The following is a 22,507-nucleotide window of genomic DNA, read 5'->3' as shown; positions in this document are numbered from 1 at the left end:
TCTTACGTCACCACATTCTTCTCTATACTCACTGTCTTTTGCCCTTCTTTAACAAGTATTTTTAATTAAGAACTTCTGTCCATGTGTGTCTATGTGTCAGTGAGTTCTCCCCTCCCATCGTGTGGATGCCAGAGGTGGGACTATGTGCATCAGGTCTGGCAGCAGCTGTTTCACCACATTCATCTGGACAGCCACCCTCTGCTCAATTTGCATGAGAACTCTAAGACAGACAGCCCTCTCCTTAAGGATACCACCTTCTTTCTACAAGAACGTTAAGGGACATAAATTTCACGCCTTCCACTGTGAAGTGTGGAGTCTTCATTTTGTTTTGGGTTCCCAAAGGACAAAGACTATGATGTGACTCACTTCTGCTTTATACATATACCTGGGTCTGTGAGGACTCTGAGGTCTCCAATAAAGTAACACTCATTCCTTGCTCAGTGTCAAGACACTTGACACCAGGATCTAAGGCAAGTGCCCAAGGTAAAGCTATATGTGCCTGTCACACATCAGCCTGCACTGTTGGGATCCTTCTGATTCTTAGTGTCTGGATATTCACTTTCTACATTCATTAAGTGTTGAGGGTGACTTAGAATTTCATCTCTGAGGGAAACACAATAGTGATAAGTAAATAAAACAGTGGGGTTGGGGGAAGGATGCCTGCAAAGCTGAGAGGAAAGACTGAGTGATTTGAAGTTTGAAAAAAATAGGAGTGTCAGATCTGTAAAGCAAATTGGTATTAATACAAACTTAACAGAAGAGTGCATGAAGAAAGCAGAGAAAGGAATCTTAAGGTGGTCACAGAGTAACAATTGTAGAGGGAAACATCAGTTCAATTTCCCAGCCTCCAGTGTGTCATAGTTCCTAGAGGCTGTCACTTGCTTACATGCAAAAAGATATTGGAGAAACTCTACTCATAAAAATTGAACTCAAAGATCAGGAGAAAAGAAATTCGGGGAATGTTGTTCATAATTTTGAACTTTTGCTTATACTCAGCAGACATGCTTAGTAGAGCTCCGTGGCTGGGTTAGCGAAAGGAGAAGCATGTTGGGTTTAACTGAAAGGTGGTTTGCAAAGATAGAGAATAACTGTTGATCCATTCTTACACTGATTTCAGCCTGCCTTAAGGTGATATCATTGCCTAGATGGTATAAAAAAGAATGGAGTTTTCATAGTTATGGCGGTGTCACAGTGTGATCAGGCCTCTGTAAGGCCACTTATTGTAACTAGTGTTTTCTAGACTTGTACATGGCCACATTCTTATCTTCACGTAAAGGAAAGTTTTGTCTCTTCCTAAAGAAACACTAATCCCATTATGTGAGTACCACTCCCACAAACTCATCTAAACCTGTTTACATTTCAAAGGCCTCTTCTTGCAAATAACGTTACGTTGGGGTTTAGAGATTCAACATGCACACTTTGGAGGACACAAAAATTCAGTTTATAGAACCTCTTAAATAAAGACAGTGTGTGTGTGTGTGTGGGGGGGATCTCCCAACTTAGATAGTCAGGGTCCAGACATTCCTGGGAGCAGGTGCTCATAGCCTCAGGAATGCACAGTAGCAGCATTTTTGAGTAAATGTTACCTTCACTTTCATAATGATGGAGAGGGGGTTACCACTGCTCAGAGCAGCTCATGATAAATAGTCTCCAAACATCTGTGAATAAAAAAAAAAACCCTCCAGTATTTTGCACAACTCTATCTACATCTGACCTAATTTCATCACCATAGAGTAGCCTTAGGAATGATGGGAAGACTGAATCAAATCAGGAAAAGGTGTTTGGGTTTGGACCAGAATCCAGAGCTCCCTGATGCTGATTTACAATCCGGTGATGGTGTTTACTTTGCTATTATTTCATAATACTGTTTAGGATCTGTCTTATGAGTACATTGATCATCAAGTATAAACATTTGAAAGAGACAAAGAATCAGAGAATTTCTTTTTGTCTATTGCAGTTCTGGCACCACAAATCATTTGCTGTTTTTCTGCTCGGTGGTAATCCAATTTATGACACTGTTATCAATTGATAGTTTAGGCTGGTTTCAGTTCTAAAAACATGAGGCAGATTGGAGTTAAGTGTGTGCAAATGTTTGCAAAAATCTAATATTGTGCCATATTCTATGTACCAAATTAAAAGTATTTGAAAGGGGAACAGAAAGGAAGAAAGTGTAGAAATGAGATGACAGTAAATAACTCAGCAGAGTATGCCAGACATGTGTGCCGGTTGGGACTGTTGACTATCAGCATCTGAACAGCTGCAACCGTAAACCATTATCACAGACAAGAACGTCAGTGCTGCAAAAGTATCTAAGTTACGTTTCTATTGCTGAGATTAAACACAATGATCAGGACAACTTACTAAAGTAAATTTATTGGAAACTTACAGTTTCAGAGGGTTAGTCCAAGTCCACTATGGTGGGTAACATGGCAGCAGGCTGCAGTCATGATATTTGGGCTGTAGCTAAGAGCTCACATCTTGAGACAACAACCACTGGACAGAGAAGAACTAAATGTGAGTGACATGGGCTTTTGAAACCTCAAAGGATACTCCAGTGACACACCCGCATCAATAAGGCCAAATGTCCTAATCATTCCAAACTGTTCCACTACCTGAAGACCAAGTTTTCAAATATATGAACAAGCCTAGGAGGGCTATTTTCATTCTATCCCTGGCCCCCTTAAGTGAGTAGCCATATCACAGTGTAAAATGCATTTAGTTCAATTTTAAAAGTCCCCACAGTCTTTTCACAGTCTCAACACAGATTTAAAAGTACAAAGTTCAAAATCTCTTCTGAGACTGTGGGCAGTCTCTTAACTATAATACCTGGAAAGTAAAAAATCAAATTATATATATCCAATATGCAATGGCACTGAGTGTATATTCTCATTCTAAAAGTGGGCACAGTGAGCAAATACTGCAGCAAAGAAAGACTAGAACACAACAGGGCATGCTCCTAATTCTGTACTGCTCTGTCTGATGTTAAAGGGGTTATATAGCTCTACTTAACAAACTTCTCTGTTGTGAATTGGTACAACTCCTTGTCTATAGCTCTCCTTGACAGATACAGCATAGCTCTGGCATCTCTCGGGGTCTCTAATTCAATCCAGAGTAAGCCTTCATAGCTACACACTATGGCCTTTCATAGACTAGATACAGAGACTCCTGTCCCACATACTTGGCCTCAGAGTCTTTTGTAAGTGCAGAGGAAGATTCCTCAGTCCCTTTATTCCTGTATATTTCTTTATTCTAAAGCTAGAACTATGTGTTGGATGCTGCTAAATTATATGCCACTTGGGATAGGACCTGGGCTCTCCGGGCATTGCTTTTGCACAAGTTTTGAAAAACTATTCTTTTCCTTGTGACATAGTCTTTTTTGTCACGAAGTTGGAAGACTACTGAACAGGGAGGGTCTTGCCCTGACTGGAATATAATATTCTCTATATTCATGTTTGCATAAGGCCTTTCTGTCTGTCTTTCAGTACAAGTCTTGACTACAACAATAAATTCCCTGATGCTCCTTTTTTTCCTCAAAAGGTTCACTTTGTATTTAATTTTGTCGTGCTTGCTACTGTTCACTGTAGATCTGCTTAAGAGTGATCATTAATAACCAAGCCACAGAATCAATGTTAGGCTGTCTTCAAATATCCTTTATGAAGTTAATCCTAGACTTTTTCATTTGACCTCAGGTATAATTCTTAGGAGAAGAGAAAAAGATGCAGCCATTTACTTTAGGTAAATATTATAAAAAACAGTCACTAGCCTAGTTCTCCTTTCAATACTACTGTTTTTTCGTGTTTCTACAAGGATGGCCTGTTAATATCTGTTTATAGCACAGAATTTCATTCCTAGTCCAAACTCCCAAGTTTATGTAGCTATTCTCATTCAAGCTGCCTCAAGAGATTCTATTCCAAAAATCCTTAGATTGATGCATGTTGTGGATACATCCATGCATGTTATATGTCATGGACCTCATGGCACATATGATGGGAGTAGGTATTTAGAAAATTTGTAGATTCCTGCACCCCAACACAATGCAAAATTTAGAAATGTTTAGGGTGGTTCTATGTCTATTTTATTTAAGAAATATCCATGTAACATGCTATAAAAAACATTTCATGTTCAAAAAAAATTAAATAAAAAAAAAGAAATATCCATGTAATCTTCTAGTACATTTGGAATGGAGACCCATTGCCTGTGATGTACTCTTTACAGCTTATATTCTAAACTGTCAGTCTTGACTTCCAAACCCTATTGTTAGAGAAGCCCATTCTATGTTGAAGGTGATGGTTCTCACTCTTTGAACTTGTACAAGTTGGAATCAATATGCTTTTTCCTATTGTGAACTGAAGTGTCCAATTACACTTGTGTTTAAGATTCTCTTACATGGAGCTAATTGACTACTTAGAACAGTATGATTGTAGAGAGTTAGAATATTAGATATCTAGAGCCAACTTATCTTGGGTTATCTTGGTTCCCTGAATAGCATTTTATTTCCCACATCCCTGCCTGACTTGACATCTTTGTGAATAGCACAGAAAACCCTCTTTTTAAAAATGTGTTAACTTAACATATAATAACCTTCTATTAATTCCAAAACCCAAACCATCATGACATATCTGAAACTTCCAACAGAGATTTTTTGGCTTTGCTATAACCCTCAAATCAGATGTTCCACCAACGATTTTGAAAAATGCCTTGATTTATAACTTGGAATTTGTTCTTTAACTATTAAAATCCTTAAAACTACTTCTATTGGTTTATATTATATTATTTAGGACAGCATAAATACATGTTAGCTAGTAATGGTTACTCAAATTGGGCTCAAAAACAAATTAGCTGTTATTCTATTTAATATGGGAACTATATTTTATGTCAATAGTTGTATAACAGAATATTTTATATTGGGCCATTCCTGTAGACTGTGGGCTACTGGATTGGTGGAGAAGTTCTTCTTCCTACATTATCCATAGAAGAAGGCAAGAGAACACTGGGATAGCAAGAAAGCAGACATTCACTCTCAACCCATGTAAGAATTTTTTCTTTCCTTCACTGTGGAAGGTACAGCCCTTATGGACAAAACACCATCCATTAAAAGTACATTCTAACCTGTTTTCTAGGACATTCAGATTTTAATATGTGCTTTTTGGAAGATACCTTTTTAGCACACAAATACCCAGTCTAGTATATTCCTTTGTGCTGGCCTCCATTACTATCTTCCTGCTTCCCAACATTTAGTGAAGGAATAGGTGGTAAGAACATTTCTACTCAACGGGTTTATGGGAAATTCATTTTTTTCCTAGCATTTCCACATTATCTAATAAGGAATACCAGGTTTACAAAATATTTATTAAAGTTTTTCTGAAAAAAAAAAACTCTCAGTGTTTCACTTGTTTCCTTATTTTCTGTTAGTGAAGGTCAGTTTTTTACCCTGAGGCCAGAAAATGGTGGAACACACAGTATAGGACTCTGTGCAGAGGGGACTGATGACAGTTCTAGTCATATATAGTTTCAAATCAGAGAAGGATAACAGCACACAATGAGGTTGCACATGACCAGAGTGAAAAGACTAAAATTACAGGTGGCAGGTTTTGTAGTATCCAGGGAGAGAGAGAGTACTCTGGATACTCTCTGTGGAAAGATAAGATTGGCCATGTTGAATAATTGCCATGGCTGGCAAGGAACTGAAGCTTATTATTCTGGGATTAGAAAGAACTGAAAAGAGACTCTTCTGGAAAGGGTAATTTGAATAGATGCTTTATTTTTGGAGACTGGATATGTGCCATTTCAGGCCCTTCTGGTATTGTAAGATAGTGACAGTACTATTGGGCCAAATTTTATCTATCTATCCGCATGGGCTTTTTTTCAATTTGCATGTCTCAGTATTTATTGTTTTTATATCTATGCAACTATCATGTATGCATGTATGTATGTATGTATGCATGTATGTATGTTGTATCCCTGCATGTATGTATGTATGTATGTATCCCTGCATGTATGCATGCATGTATGTATGTATGTTGTATCCCTGCATGTATGTATGTATGTATGTATGTATCATCTATTTATCTATCTAATGTTTATTTTCATCAATCTATCTGTCATATATTAATTTATGAAACTGTTATTTACTAACATCTGGAGAACAATTTGTCTTTATTTGTGTATCTCATAAGGGAACCTTTTAAATTGTTATGAGTATGTGTTGTTCTATGTTGAAAGCCTGATTTGTCTTTGGTTATGTGCTCTCTGTACTTCCTCGTGTAGTTTCTTGACTTTTTAATCACTTTGAATTACAATAATAGTCTCTCCTTACTATGAATGTTTTAGACCCTTCCATCCTGTGATTTCAAATTCTAAGTTCCCAGTTTTATGAACATATCATATTTGAGGCTGGTGATATGGCACTATCGACTTCTTTGTATCTGTCCGAATGGGATGGGATGGAAGGAAGAGGATCTCCTGATACCTATGCATGACAAAAATGGCTTTAGCCACTCTTGCTTGGTGTAATTAGCCCCACCTCACTGGTGACAATGTTTTCTTTCATGTTATGACATACATTCCCAGAAACAATATGCCGTCCCTATGGCTTTTTTACATGGAGTCAGCTTATCTCCTTCATCACTCTTGGCAGCTACCATCATGTTTTGAGATTTATTAGTATAAGCTATGTACTTTCTTAGCACTTACTCTTCAACTCTTAAAGTATTTTTTATCTGCATGGAGATTCTGGATTGGAGTATGTGCCTTGACAAACCTTTTGGCTAAATTTTAGACAAAAGAAAAAACCCAAAGTACTCACTGACTGCACTTATTTCTGTATCTAGATAAACTTGTCCTCAGAAAGGTTGAATTTTTCCACTTTGAAGACAATCTACAGTCCCATTATTATCTCTGTTGGATATATAGTGGATAGAATGTAAGAATTTTTATATTGAAACAAATATTGATGCTGTCAATACTGTACCTGAAAATTTTTTGGTTTGAGGCATTTGTCTATACATATTTGGTGATGTATTTTTGACAACTTAGGTGAATTTGAAAGTGAACTTTGAGAACTGTAGATATGAACATTTCATGTTTTGTGAGGGCTGATTGACAGGTCCTAAAAATAAAATCCTAGGCAGAGATAGCAGAAGCCATTTAGGCTAGCCCCTTGCTTCCAAGCACTTAGGTTGAAACTGGTTGCAGTCTAAATGCGGCATTCTTTGTCTCCCTGTCTTTAAAAGAACTTTTATAACAGAGACCCTATCACCTGCTTTGCCTTTGCTTTACTCAAGCATGCTTCTAACACACCTAATGCGGATCTTTTTCCTTATAATGTAAACTCATTTTTTTGTAATCTTATCTTGCAGTCCTTGTTGCTGTAGTTCTTTGACTGTTCCTTTATATTTGATTTCAATTGTAGATAAAAGTAATAATCTAAATTCCCTTCAGAGCTGACATTATTACCAGAAGCTTCAGGCAAAATGGCTCTTTCCTCAGACAGTTTCTAACCCCTAAGGTTGCTGGCAGACTGAGAGCTTCCTTTCCTGTCCAGATCCTCAGAAGGAAAAAGAGAAATCTCTTTGAAGAGGGCAAGAAAAGAGAACAAAAGAAGCAGAAGAAAACAAAGGAGAAAGGCTGAGGATCTGAAGTTTAGAGACTAGCTGGTGAGCTGGCCTTCCCATGGTGAGCTAGCATGTTTGCCCTAGTTTGCAGACAGCATTGTTGGAGGCTGGATTCATTGGAACAGTCACCAGCACACCATTGCCCAGTTCCATGCGTGCTGCTGAATGGTACCCTAACCTTTTGTCCTTTCCGAAAGATGGAGAGAATCAGGGTAGATACAACCACCAACTTCATCGTCTGCTTTGCTGCCATCAAGTATAGAGATGTGTTTTTAATGTGTGATTGAAAGACACCAAATGATGAAGTGGTATTTTCAATACATTTATGCAATAACCTACGACCTACTTTCTCTTTAACAAGCCTAGGAGTATTAGTGCAAACACAGCATGGAAATATAATTACATTTGCTTTTCAAATATCCACATCCTTTGTCATACTCCCTTTACCCTCTCCTCTTCTTTTTCAAGTATGTGTGAATGTGTCTTTCATGCTGCCAAAGTCATTACCATAATATAAAATAATCTGGGTTTTAGAATGAATTACCAATTCTTCAATATTTAATAGTTTAGAATCATGCATGCCTAAGGAAAAAGAAACTAAACCATTATTCTCTTGGAAGTTGTAATTTTATCCCAAAAGAGGCTATTTTTTTCTGTAATAGGTATCAGCAACTTCTAGAATGTTTATGTTTTATTACTTCCAGAAAAGACAGCATTATAATTCTGTTCCTATTATACTAAGGAGTAGTTAGGCCTGTATGACTACATTTTTTTAAAAAATGTAAGAAATTGTACACAGTTGACATTTCAGTGGATTATCGAAGCATTCTTCAACCATAAATGTATACTTTAAATGTGTCAGATACATCATGACCTGACCACTGTAGTGCATCACCTGACATTTTCTGACTGATTAGCTTCATTGTTTGGTGTGTCCCACTTGCTGCTTGTCAAGTCACACTACTTACCATTACATCAGTCTATTCAACACTATACCTGTTTAAGGAGGAGCTAGTTCACATGTTAGCAGATTGTATCTATATTCTTTACATTCCCCTATCACTTTTAGGAATTTCAAGTTGTGAATTACCATCCTCTGCACCTGTGCTGTTATGGCTGTTCCCCTATCTCCATGCATTTCCCTGAGAAGACTACTCAAGGAGAAATCCAAGCTTGGATGGTAGGCTGCCGAGTGTATCTCCTTGTTCCTGTATTGGTCCTTGTCGCTGTTTTTATTCCTGTTCCTGTTTGTGTTCCTGTTTTGTGGGGAGTATAAAAGGGAGCTATGCAGTTGAAAATATAGCATTTGGTTCTTTACCAGATGACTCTTTGTCTTTCTTTCTCTTGCCCTCAGCCCTCCGCTGATCCAAGGAACTCAGTCAGCTATGCTGGCGTAGCTGACAAGTGGAGGTTCCACTGAGATCAGAAAGAAGAGGAAGATTGCTGACTGGCCATCTCCGGGGTGCACATTAAGACAGGAGATGTATTGGGCACGGACCAAAAGTAAGTTTTCGGGGTAAGTAAATGCCATGGGTTTGACATCCAGTAAGGAGTTACCAGCTAAGCAACTATCTGCTCTTCTGGCTCAGCGGGGAACTGCTGTTAAAGCTAGGGTTATTGAAGAATTTATGAAAGAAGTACAAAAATTCTCTCCATGGTTTGTGGCAAGCGGCACCTTTAAGCTGGAAGACTGGGAAAAGGTAATAGGTGATTTTTGTGCCGCTGCTGATCACCATGGTCCTTTAGTTCTTAAGAAATCAAGTTTGGGGCATTTGGAAACTGGTTAGGGATGCCCTTGTTAGTGAAAACGAATTGGCTAAGGAACAAATTGAGGAGGCTAAGAAAACTCTTGGAGAACTAGTTTAGGAGGAATTGGTTAGGGAGTCCCTATGTGGATCTTCTTCCTCTTCATCTACATCGGGGGATTCTTCTGAGGAGGAGGAACTTTTGGAGGTCAATGGAGGAAAGGAAGTGGGCTTGAGGAGAAAAGAGAGGGAGAGGCTGCAATCCCAGGAAAAACAAGATAAACAGACCAAGATGTTAAGATTCAAATCCTTAAGAAGCTGCACATCTCCTGCGGAGCCCTGCTCCCCTTCGGCTGCACTTGCGTATGAGGATTCTTGGGCGGAATGGTGGCAGGGTGAGATGGAACTGAAGGCCAAGGAGGCCCCTGTTACTAAAAGGGTGATTTTTCAGAAACAAAGAAGGGAGTATCCTCGTGCCTATCCTGTTGTTGAGGTGCCTAATCCTGCTAATCCTGGGCAATTTATTAGGCAGTACCAACCCTTGACTTTTAAGGAAATAAAGCAACTGAAGGAGGCTGTAACATCTTACGGCCCTTTGGCCCCCTTTACCAAGGCTTTGATAGATTCTTATACTGCCATGAATTTAACTCCTAGTGATTGGCAACAGTTGTGTCGTGCCGTTCTTTCAGGAGGGAATTATTTGCTCTGGAGGAGTGAATATTAGGAGCAATGTATTAGAAATGCACGACTCAATGCCCAAGCTGGCAACCCTCAGGTAAACCTAAAAATGTTAACTGGTACTGGGGCCTATGAAACTCTGCATAATCAAATTCAATACGATCCTGGAGTGTATGCTCAGGTTGCCACTGCTGCTGTGAGAGCATGGGGTATTCTTCCCAATGTAGCTGCAGGGGAACAATAAACCAAAGTCCTTCAAGGACCTTCCGACCCTTATTCAGATTTTGTGGCTTGACTTATGACATTAGCTGGAAAAATTTTGGGGGATCTGGATTCCACTATGCCAGTGATTAAACAATTGGCTTTTGAAAGTGCCAATAAATACTGCCAAGAAGCTATAAGGCCCCATAAGTCCAAAAGTCTTAATGAATATTTGAAAATTTGCAAAGAGATCGATGGGAATTTTGTGCAGGCCCAGGTGCTGGCTGCTGCCTTAAATAAAAGATTGAGGAGATCTTCTTCAGACAAAAAATGCTTCAGTTGTGGGCAAGCCGGACATTTTAAAAGATAATGTCCTAGTAAAGGAGGGACTAGATCTGTCAATAATACTGAGAGAGTTCCCAAAGCCAAATGTCCCATGTCAAAAAGGATATCATTGGGCCCGAGATTGTAGATCAAAATTCGATTTTCAAGGCCAGCCTTTGTCAGGAAACGGTCCCAGGGCCCAAAAAATATATACGGGGCATTGACCAATCCCATCAAATTTGTTCCACAAAGCAACAATCCTTTTCAATTGCAGATCTCTACCAAGGCACCCCAGGGAGTGCAGGATTGGACCTCTGTACCTCCGTCTGAGCAATATTAACTCCTGATATGGGGGTGCAAGCTATCCCTACTGGGGTATTTGGACAGTTGCCCCCGAACACTTGGGGATTGATTTTAGGGAGGAGCAGCATAGCTTTAAAAGGAATTCAAGTGTTTCCTGGGGTCATTGATTCCGATTATCAAGGGGAAATAAAAATCATGGTAGCCAGCCCTCGAGGTGTTCTTGTCATACCATTGGGAGAAAGGATAGCTCAATTAATCTTGATGCCTATACTGAAAGGATCCAACAAGATCATTCATTCATCCAGAGGCAATAAAGGATTTGGCAGTACCAGTTCAGCCTCTATTTTTTTGGACCGCTGAGTTAGATCAGCGCCCTGAATTAGAACTAGTTATCCCTGGAAAGAAATTTAAGGGCTTGCTTGATACTGGAGCAGATACCAGTGTTATCTCTCAACAATTTTGGCCTTCTTCTTGGCCTGCCCAACCGGCTAGAACATGAGTGGCTGGAATCGGTGGCTCACCCTCAGTAATCCAAAGTGTGAATTATCTAAAGTGGGCTGAGAATGAAGGCCATTCAGGTACTTTTCTGCCCTATATTATTGCCGATTTGCCCGTTAACTTGTGGAAAAGAGATGTTATGGAGGCTATGGGAGCCGTTCTCACTACTCAAATGGCTACCCCTCAAAGGATGCTACAGCGCTGGGGTCGGAAAGAGGGTCAAGGACTTGGTAAGCAGCAACAGGGTCAATCTACTTGCATATCAGTTTTAGAGGAACTATCACGCAAAAGGGGTGATAGAACTGGTCTAGGTGGTTCAAATTTATCCTAAGGGCCACTGTTACTTCGTCTCCTATTAATTGGAAGAATAATCAGCCTATATGGATTGAACAGTGGCCCTTATCTGAAGAGAAATTGGAGGCTGCCCATTCCTTGGTAAAGGAGTAACTTGAGGCTGGACATTTGGTCCCTTCCACATCGCCCTGGAATACTCCCATTTTTGTGATAAAGAAAAAATCTGGTAAATGGAGGTTGCTGCAGGACCTTAGAGAGGTCAATAAAACCAAGGAAGTTATGGGAGCTCTCCAGTCTGGCCTCCCTTCCCCTATTGTCATTCCAAGTAAATGGCATCTTATTGTCGTAGATCTAAAGAACTGTTTTTTCATCATTCCATTGCACCCTAATGATTGTAAGCACTTTGTCTTTTCTATACCTTCTATAAATTTTAAGGAACCTGCATTAAGGTATCAGTGGGTATGCTTCCCCAAAGGAATGGCTAATAGTCCTACCCTTTACCAAATGTTTGTGGCCCAGGCTCTTTTGCCAGTTCGAAGGCTATATCCTTCCTGTTATATCATTCATTTTATGGATGATATATTATTAGCCGCCCAAGGGAAGAAAGAACTATTGATGGCTTATGCCAAGTTACAGGGAGATCTGAAGAAAGCTGGGTTGGTTATTGCCCCTGAGAAGGTTCAAATAGGATATCTTTATCGATATTTAGGTTATAAAATTTTAAAAGAAGGGGTTCGTCCTCAGAAGGTTCAAATTAGGGTAGATCAGTTAAAAACATTGAATGATTATCAAAAACTATTAGGAAATTTAAATTGGGTAAGACCTTCAGTTGGAGTGTCTTCAGGGAAACTTAAACCTTTGTTTGATATTTTGCAAGGAGATGGCGACCCTACCTCTGAGCGGGTCCTTAGTAAGGAAGCCAGAGCTGCTTTACCAAGGTTTCAAGAAGCCTTATCTTCTACTATGTTACAACGTATAGATTATCATCAAGATTGGTGGCTGCTGGTTTTCCCATCTCAATTTGCTCCCACTGCTTTATTATGGCAGGGGGCCCCCTTTATTGAATTCATTCACCAGCTTCTCCTCGCAGGATTGTTTCAGGTTATCCTATCTTGATTTTACAATTACTGTTGAAGGCAGAGGGGGTATGCAAACAGTATTTTGGCCTTAGAATTAGAAATATTATTCTTCCCTATACCAAGGAGCAATTAAGTTATCTAATTAGTAATGATGAAGGCTGGGGAATGTTTGCTTGCTATACCTCGGCACAGTTTGATAATCATTATCCTCCAGATAAAAGTGTCCAGTTCTTTAAAATGCACCCTACGATTTTAAATGCACCCTTTGTTTTCCTAAGATAGTATATAGGGACCCAATTCCTAATGCCAGAGTAATTTTCACTGATGGATTTTCTTCGGGAATGGCTGTGGTTGTTTCTGATAAAATAGTAGAAAAGGTTTTTATTTCCAGGACCTCTGCTCAACAGATAAAATTAGAAGCCCTTTGTTTAGCTTTGGATTTGTTTACTGAACCCTTTTATATCTTTACTGATAGTATTTATGTGGCAAATATCATAAAAAGTTTAGAAACTGCTCCTTTTATCGATCCCCATTCTACTGTAGCCTTTGTTTTGAATAAAGCACAGAAGCTTTTATGGCAGAGGAATAATCCCATGTATGTTGGACATATACGAAGTCATACAGGCCTCCCAGGTCCCCTTAGTGAGGGAAATTCCTTGGCACATCAGCACACGAGATGCATGCTTGCTGCTGAAGACTCTTCCCTTTCTGCTGTATCTCATGTTCAGCAATTACATGACAAATTTCATCTTAATGCCCAGAGCCTAAAGTTTCATACTGGCTGTACCAGAGAGCAGGCTCTGAGGATTAGTTCCTCGTGTCCAGCATGTGCCCCATTTATTCATGTTCCAAACTTGGGGGTTAATCCTCGTGGTCTCATGCCCAATGACATTTGGCAAATGGATATTACCCATGTAAATAGTTTTGGTAAGTTATCCTTTGTTCATGTGTCTGTAGATACCTTTAGTGGCCTGATCTTTGCATCGGCTCATAGTAAAGAAAAGTCTAAGGATGTTAAGGTGCACTGTTTAGCGGCCTTCGCTTATGCGGGAGTTCCTAGAACTATTAAGACGGACAATGGCCCAGCATATATTAGTTCCTCAGTTCAGACTTTTTTTAAAGATTATGAGGTTAGCCATAAAACTGGAATTCCATATAATCCCCAGGGACATGCCATAGTACAGTGCTGTCATAGCACTATAAAAAGTTACTTAGAAAAAATAAAAAGGAATGAATATGGCATTACACAACATAATAAATTATCTATTATACTTTATATTTTAAATTTTCTTTTGGTGGATGGTGATGGCAGATCTGCAGCCGAGCGCCATTGGAGACCAAATAAGGCCGTAAAGGAAGCGTTGGTTCGGTGGAAAGATTTAACATCTGGGGTTTGGAAGGGCACTGATCCAGTGTTATTAAGGATTAGAGAATCGGTTTGTGTCTTTCCAAAAAATGCAGGTGGACTTCTTTGGATTCCCGAGCGTTGTGTTCGCCCTGTGGATGAGCCCGGTAAAGGGAATGGAACAATGGAGCCTGGTCCAAAATCCACCGATATTGATAAGTGTGAGCCTGGATGCCACCGTGCCTGTCTTGATATGATGCCTTTCCTTTTGTTTTGTTTAATCAGACCAGTGGGGGGGGGCAGCTAAATTGTTCTGCTGAGTCTTGTTTTTCAGAAAATTGTTGGAGTGGACTTATGGCGATACCAGTGGAGTCTGGTGGGGCTGAAGTTATCGTCTAGAAGCAACAGAAAAGAGATTTGGGAATTACTGTCGGGATCACTGCCACCATTGCCATTGCTGCAGGGGCCGCCATGGGCGCAGGCATTGCCTTATCCAGCAACATACAAACTGCCCAGACATTGAATGAACTTTCGGGGAGGGTACAGATACATTGCTTTCTCAGAGTGATATTCAGTCTCATTTTCATATTGCTGTTTTAGATTCAAATCAACAAATTGCTTTGGTTCAAGAACAAGTAGATTTTATGTTATCCACCAGACATGTTGTTAGCTATGATCCCTTCTTTCATGCCATTTGTGTTACACCTGTGCATATAACTAATGCTTCCTTTTCTGTTAATTATTTGAATCAGTTGATTTCTGGCTCTTGGAATGCTACTTAGTATTATCTTACTCGGCAGCTCTTTAATAAGATTGTATTAGTTAATAATACCAGAGTTGATCCTATTGATGGGTCATCTACCTTGAGCATGTTTCTTCAAGTGGGAATGCTGGTGAAAGAGTAGGCTGGAGTTACTTCCTTGGCAGTTTTAGCCTAATTTTGCTGATGCTTGTTTTTGGGTGTCTGTGCCGCCTTTGGACACAACAGGTACAATCTCAAGCTTTGTGCGAGGATTGGTGCTTTTACATGGTCGAGGGGATCCCTCTGCCCAAGTGTGGCTGACCATGCTACAAAAAGCGTAATCATTTACCTAGGCCCGAGCTGCAGCCAGGACTGCAAGGAGTTTTCCCTGAAAGACATGGCTGGCTGCATAGGGGTTGGTGTTGATACAATTCCCCTCCTCAGGAAAAAGACACCGGGATGGGTATGACCATACCACCTCACTGTACAACGGCAGGGGGCTGGGGGTCATTATAATATCCCCAATTTTCACTGAGGATCTGGTCTCTCTCTCCACTCGGCCTCTAATTAAAAGAAAAAGGGTGAATTGTGAGTCACCATCCTCTGCATCTGTGCTGTTATGCCCGTTACCCCATCTCCATGCATTTCCCTGAGAAGACTACTCAAGGAGAAATCCAAGCTTGGATGGTAGGCTGCCGAGTGTATCTCCTTGTTCCTGTTTTGACCCTTGTTACTGTTTTTATTCCTGTTCTTGTTTGTGTTCCTGTTTTGTGGGGAGTATAAAAGGGAGCTATGCAGTTGAAAATGTAGCATTTGGTTCTTTATCAGATGACTCTCTGTCTTTCTCTCGTCCTCAGCCCTCCGCCGATCCAAGGAACTCAGTCAGCTATGCTGGCGTAGCTGACATCAAGTCATGGCTCTGATCTTTCCTTTGCTTGTTGAAAGGGGTCAATAATTCTAACGTTTTCAACAAAGTAAGTTGAAGACACCAAAAGAAGCAATGTTCCCTGTCATACTGCATTTAAGCTGCTGCTATCTGAAAATGCTGAGACTTAATAGTGATGCTCACATCAATAATATTGTATTTTATTTCCAAATCATACAAATATCAACAAGGATGTTCCTGAAGACAGGGAAAGATGAGATCAGAAAGAAAAGCACATGGTCATGTGCTTGATAAAAACAAAACAAATCACAAATAACCTCTACTTGTCTTTCTCTATTTTCCTAATAGTTTCTTTGAACTAACTATATCAAAATAAGATAAAAGATGGAGACTTTGGGGTCTTAGGTACAAAACAAAACAATGGCCCATAAAAAATAGGATCCTTTTATATAAAGGCTTCTTTTGGGGAAATGATATTTTTCAAGAAAATAAAGTTTGTTGTGAGACAATTTGTGCTCAAAGATCTTAGCATTGCTTCCTTTTGGGTGGAGAATGTCTTTATTTTGCTTAAATTACACATGAATGGTTGAATGCTGTTTTGATGGTTTATATTCTATTTCATTGTAAGCCAAATGATACCTTTCTTTACAGGTGATGGATGGGCACCTCTGTTGAAGCAATACAATGACCAGGAGGCCCATTAAGGAAAGCACTAGTTGTAAAAATGTATCTCAGAAGGACTGAGAAGAGAATCAAGCCAGAGAAGCCATGATTATAATGGTCATTGTCTGAGTGGTACAGGCAAGTGCTATGAGCTGTGGAAAGCCTATCTGTTCTTTGGCTCCTGTCTGCATGTTCAAATTGAAATCCAGTGGTGAACTAGAAAAAAAAATGTCCCATTTAGGAAAGGGGATATTCACTAAAGCAAATATTTAATAAAGAACTATCCTGCAAAACTATAGTTAGTCTCTGAAGCAAGGAAACTCTTTCCCACAGACAAATGTGTTGGAAATTATCATGTGCAAATACAAGCTCATGCCATACCCAATCACACAATGAAATAATTTTAATAAAGTCTTTTTTAAACTGTCACACATTTATGTTAACTGATTAATGGATCCCAGCTTTAATTTTAGTATAATTCACTCTATATGTCAAAATTGCTCTAATTGTGTAAATAGGTTGTACAAATTCTACCAAATGGGTCAGCAAGAACGGCTTGCAAAGGTCCATTCCTAATCCTTCTTTTCTTGTTCCTATACATTTTAGCTTCTGAGGAACCAGTATAGTAGAGTTCAGTCCATTTATGCTATGCCCTGAATAGCAGCATCTCAACACCACAGGAGCTCTGCTCTTGATCTAAGCGGTGAAAACCCATTTCAGTGTTCTATAGCCTAGCAGCTTCTTCATGCTAAAGTATATAAGAAAACCAAAGGGTCATACGCTTATGTGGCCACTGGCCCTCCTCCAACATAAACTAGGTCTGTTATATCTATGTTATGTTATGAAATACCTGATATCAATAGATTGTATAGACTAGACCTCCCTTCTCCATGGGAGATGCTCTAAGTGGAAGTTTGAGACCTCAGATAGAAACAAAACTTTTATATATTATGATTTTTCTATTTTGTACAGCCATTGATTCTCCTTTCCTTTAACATTACTTTAGAGATCAACAACATAAGCATTCACACACACATTTCTTTTATTTATTAATTAAAACCTTTTACATTTTCATGTAAAAAACTCTATAGATTCTCCCTGGCATATCCAGCCTGTCAGAATTAATACTGTTTCATTTTGGGACTATCCCTAAGTGGTAGGTGATGACAACAATTTATTAAGTGAATAAGATTTACTTGAGTAAAAGTATTATGTTATAATAGCCAATCTGAAACCTTATGTGACTATTAGGTGGAATATAGATATATATATTTTTCAAGATGATTCATACACAAGGAAGGATGGGATGAGCAGAGCGGAGTGGAACCATGTGAGATTTTATCATAATACTCAGAATATTATAGAACCTAAAACCTATTGCTTATCGAATTGTCCTTTTAATAACTTTGGACTGTGGTTGACTGAACATAACCAAAACCATAAAAAGTGAAATCTAGAATGAGAGTTGATTTCTGCATTAAGTAAGCTCTTTTCAGGGGCCAAGTCTACTGGGAAGCAAAGTTACTAGGATATGGATTTATCCTTAGAGATGCCACCAGCATCTGCCCTAGGGAATTGTCATAGTCAAATTGCTGCCAAGTGGACAATTTGAGTTATGATATCATACTGTGGATTCAAAGTTTTTTTCTGCCATGGACATATCACATATATTGGTGCCTCTAGCTTTGAGGATGTAGATCTAATCTTGGTTGAATTCTGCATAGCGTTCACCCATCCCCCTAGAACTACTTTAACCCTGGACACTGAAATGGCTGAGAACAAAGGTTGTCTGCTGTCATTGGGTGGGTGATTTTTACATCTGGCTTTTCAGTGTTCATTTGGGGTAGACGTTATCTGTAGACACTGGTATGAATACAAAGGCTTACATGCTTTAAACCCTATGTAGTTTTCTCAAAGCTATCTACCACAGACTACTTTTTCTTTGCCCGTGCACTACTCCTTCGTTGATATCATTCACTTCTCATAATATTTGTTTACCACCGAGATTTTGTTTGCATCATTAATCCTATCATTTCCTTTATCCAGAATCAGAGTATTTCTCAAGTCTCTTTTCACAAGCCGACTCCAAGTCTGAAATGGGATTCCAGGACTAACCCAGAGTAGATGTGTAGTCTCAAAGCTGTCTACTTTTATTTTTCATTTGTATCTCAAGCAAACCCATCATAACAAAGGCTCAGATTAAAAATAAAATTTTATCAGGTTATTGTATAGGGAGCTTCCCTCGAAGTTGAAGAGTTCTCTGTGTGTGTTTTTGTGTGTGTGTGTATATATACACACACATCTCTATCTCTATGTGTATATATATACACATACACACATTATATCTATATCTATATCATCTATATCTATATCTATTGATATAGATATAGATAGAGGATTTTTTTGTGAAATCCACAATATTCGTAGTTTCAAGAATTCTTGTTGAATCGTTGAATCTGCTATACAACTAACATTGTAGAACCCTAAAGTCCATCAATGTGGCTAACCTAGGATCCTTTGCCCCTCACTGCTGATGCATTTTTTGTTTTTTTTATTCTTAGCAAACTTGAGTTCTAGAGGACTTGGCCGCCTTTGTGATGATGTCAATCATGCCGTGAACTATTGGTTTTTCTTTGCAGGATATAGAGTGAGTCAGGCTTCCCATGGTATTATGCTGTGACAGACAGAAGAATGCACAGTGATTAACTATGGGAATAGTTTAAATTAACAAAGAAGGAGAAACTATAGAATGTGCTACCTCTTCCATTGCAGAGGAAAAAGTGGAGGGCTGAGAGTTTTAAAATCTATGTGGAGATAACATCCAGGCAACTAAATCAAACTGATAAGCAGGTGGTGCTATTGCCTCAGGAGCTTGGAAGTTCCCACCATGATTCTGGAAGTCATCAGCCCTCTCAGGAGGGTGCTGATGGGTCAGTAATGATATTTCAGAGTTTAGCTCAGATAATATATGGAAGCAGAAAGGGATCAACCTTGCTTTGTCCTAATATGACATTTGCAATGTGGCAAGAAAGCTGGATGTATTTTCCTCCCCGAGCATTCTTGTCTCCTAACTACCTATTGTAAATCATTAGGAAAGGGAAATGGAGGGATGAGACTAGCAGGGTCTTAAACTTACGTATCTAGATTGAAGAACAGTGATCTCAAAGCCACAGGATACATAGGGACACCCTGTCCCAAACAAAACAAATAAAAAGGAAATAAGAAGTGAGTTCAGAGATAAGAGGAAATGACAATAGTAGCTGCCTGACAAAAGAGACTCAAAACTAAACAGCAGAGAAAAATATATGATTTTAAGTATGTTTGATTCTTACAAACACAGGTGCCAAATGTTAAGTCCTTGTAAACTGCATCTATATAAGTTATTTTCTACTTGGTTTCTTAAGTGAATGCTTACTCATTCTATTTTCTATCAGTCTATTATGTATCTATCTCATCCTCTCTCCTTTCTGTTTCTCTCTTTTTCCTTGCTTCTTTTCATTATACTACATTTGGAAACACTCGCTACATACCTACTAAGCTACATCCTGTTATCTGGTGAACATTTGTTTGCCCTCAAGAATCCTTTTTGTTGCTGTGTTATTGTTGTTGATATGGTGGTGGTGGTGGCGGCTGCGGCATGTATGTCTGGTATGTGTGTGTGTGTGTGTGTGTGTGTTTCTGAGATGGAGTCCCATGTAGTTAAGGATAGCCTCAAATTTACTATGTGGTCAATGCTGACCTTGAGTTCATGATCATTGCACCTCAAAAATGTTGGGATAACAGATGTAAAGCAACAAGTCCATCAAATATTACAATGTATACATGGTTCAGTGCTCAAGTAAGGAGAGCATATATATCGCCTCAAGCATTTATCATTCTTACAACAAAACCCATCACAATCTTTTCTTCTAGCTTTGAAAAAAAATGCCTTCTTGTCTATCTATCGCCACGTGCGCGTTAGCACAGAAGAAATCCCTTGCCAGATTGAACAGGGTCTTAGAACCTGCTGATCAATCTCACCTCATTTCTCTTCAAGACTCCCTGACAAAACTATTCCTCCTACTCGAACTAGAGGAGCCAGTAGTAGAAGATAGTAAAGTCCCACAAGCAAATACAAAAAAAGTGCTTCTTCTGTTAACCAAAGTCCCAAAGCTGCTTGCTGTAAGTAGAAGAGGCCAATGAGGAAAACATAATCTTTAAAATGACATATTTGGTTTCAGTTAGAGTGGAGAAAAACTGTTCATTTTTTACCATTGTTATAAAATATTTTGGATACATAATTAGTTGATACTTTCTCATAGAAGAGGGAAATAACTTTTCAAACAGATGCAATCTGCATAAGGAATAAGAATGCTGTTTGGAAAAAGAATCAGGGAAATTCTAATGGGGGTATGCATAAAACTCACTGTTCATCGGTGCATAAAAATGTAAAATAACATGTAAATACAGTTGAAAATTAGTATCTCCAGCTTGCTGCTGATTTAGTCATGCTGGGAACTCCTGAAAGGCATTATTTTGTTTGCATGGTGTTTTCTCTCTTCTGCTCTGACTTATTGTTAGTTTTTTAATTTATTTTATAATTATCTTAATTAAAATATCTTTTATTCACCACCCCTTGGATCAAAGCAGAGTATAATTTACAAAAACAGTTAAGTGGATATGCCATCTTGAGGTTTTAGATCAGAGTGCAAAGCAGACCTAGTTCCATTGATATAGAAATAATATCCAGAGGAAGCCTAGGATGCAATCAAATAGTGTTTGTTGCCCAGGAGCAACTTGAAGAGAAACCTCAGAAGATGGCTTTATCTTTGGTAAACAGACATTTACCCTGTGCCTTTTCTATGGTTGCTTGAAAGGCATCTTCTGGGTACCTCTATTGAAACCTGCTTCTTAGCTGTCCTGGTTGCAGCAGGCCTTAGAGATGACACTCTTCACACAGAAGAGGACAAAGAGGGATAGGAATAGACACTTTCAGATAGATTCTCCCTAAGCTGGGGTGAACAGAGCTTTGTGTTGCTTATTTTTATGCAATTAAGAGTTTTTGCAAAGTTATCTGTGTGCCATTCATGTACTAAGATGTGGGGAAAATTTAAGAAGGCCACCACAGCGGCGCAAGCCCCAGAGGGGCTTCCGCCTTTGTGGCGGGTCCCACATTAGGGAAGAGGTCCTATGGTTCCAGCGGCCTAAGGGCCTTGGCGGCGGCAGGCCGCAATAACACGAGGAAGTCCTTGGTTCCAAAAAGATTTATTGTCATGCGGATAATAGATGGATCTAGGCGTACCCCCAAAAACTCAGGGCAGTCCCGAGTTATATAGGGAGGGAGAAAGGGAGAGGATTGGGGGAGGATCTGGGGGAGGCATGTTTAATTTGCTCTGCCCTCTGGCCTTCATTAGTATGTAAATCCCTAGGGCCTGAGGCCTATAGCCTGGCCTATGAGACTCCATGGAGATGTGACTGCTTTTCAGGATCCTGGATGATGGGAGGGACCGAACTCCTGCCGGTTCTCACGCAGAATTCCATGGAGAATCTCGGGGTTCTAGGCGCCTGCTCAACCATGACCCAGGATACCCTTACGCAGTCCCACACTAAGACATTCTTTCTCCTTCTATATGTTATGTCACACCATAAATAGAATACAATAGTGACATTTATGAATGTTATCTTAAGGACAAATTTAGTGAAAACTTTCATATATTCCCATGGTGATTTTAAGACAATATTTTAAGCTATATCTAGAATAAATTTCAAATTTGATCTTACACAAAAGTAAAATTATGTTTAGAGTGATAGTTTTTACTAGGGACCATTTATCACAGTATAAAATACACGGTATTGACCTGTATCCTAACAACGGTTGATAGTTGTTTTAAGATCATACAGAGAAAGATAGAGGGAGAGCCAGTGCATACAGAAACAGAAACAAGGAAACACACAGAAAATTTTATTGAAGATGTCAAAGTTCCTCTAAAGAAGGCTCATCCATAAATCTTGCACCTGGGAAATCTGTCACGATCTCTCAAGGTAAGACAATGGGTATTGACATTGTTACAAGAAGCATTCTACCTAATAAGAAGCAATTCTTCCTTCTTTCCTTCCTTCCTTCCTTCCTTCCTTCCTTCCTTCCTTCCTTCCTTCC

This window comes from Grammomys surdaster, unplaced genomic scaffold (genome assembly GCF_004785775.1).
Source record: "Grammomys surdaster isolate TR1022 unplaced genomic scaffold, NIH_TR_1.0 257, whole genome shotgun sequence".
In the NCBI taxonomy this organism is placed as follows: Eukaryota; Metazoa; Chordata; class Mammalia; order Rodentia; family Muridae; genus Grammomys; species Grammomys surdaster.
This window is presented reverse-complemented; position numbering follows the sequence as displayed.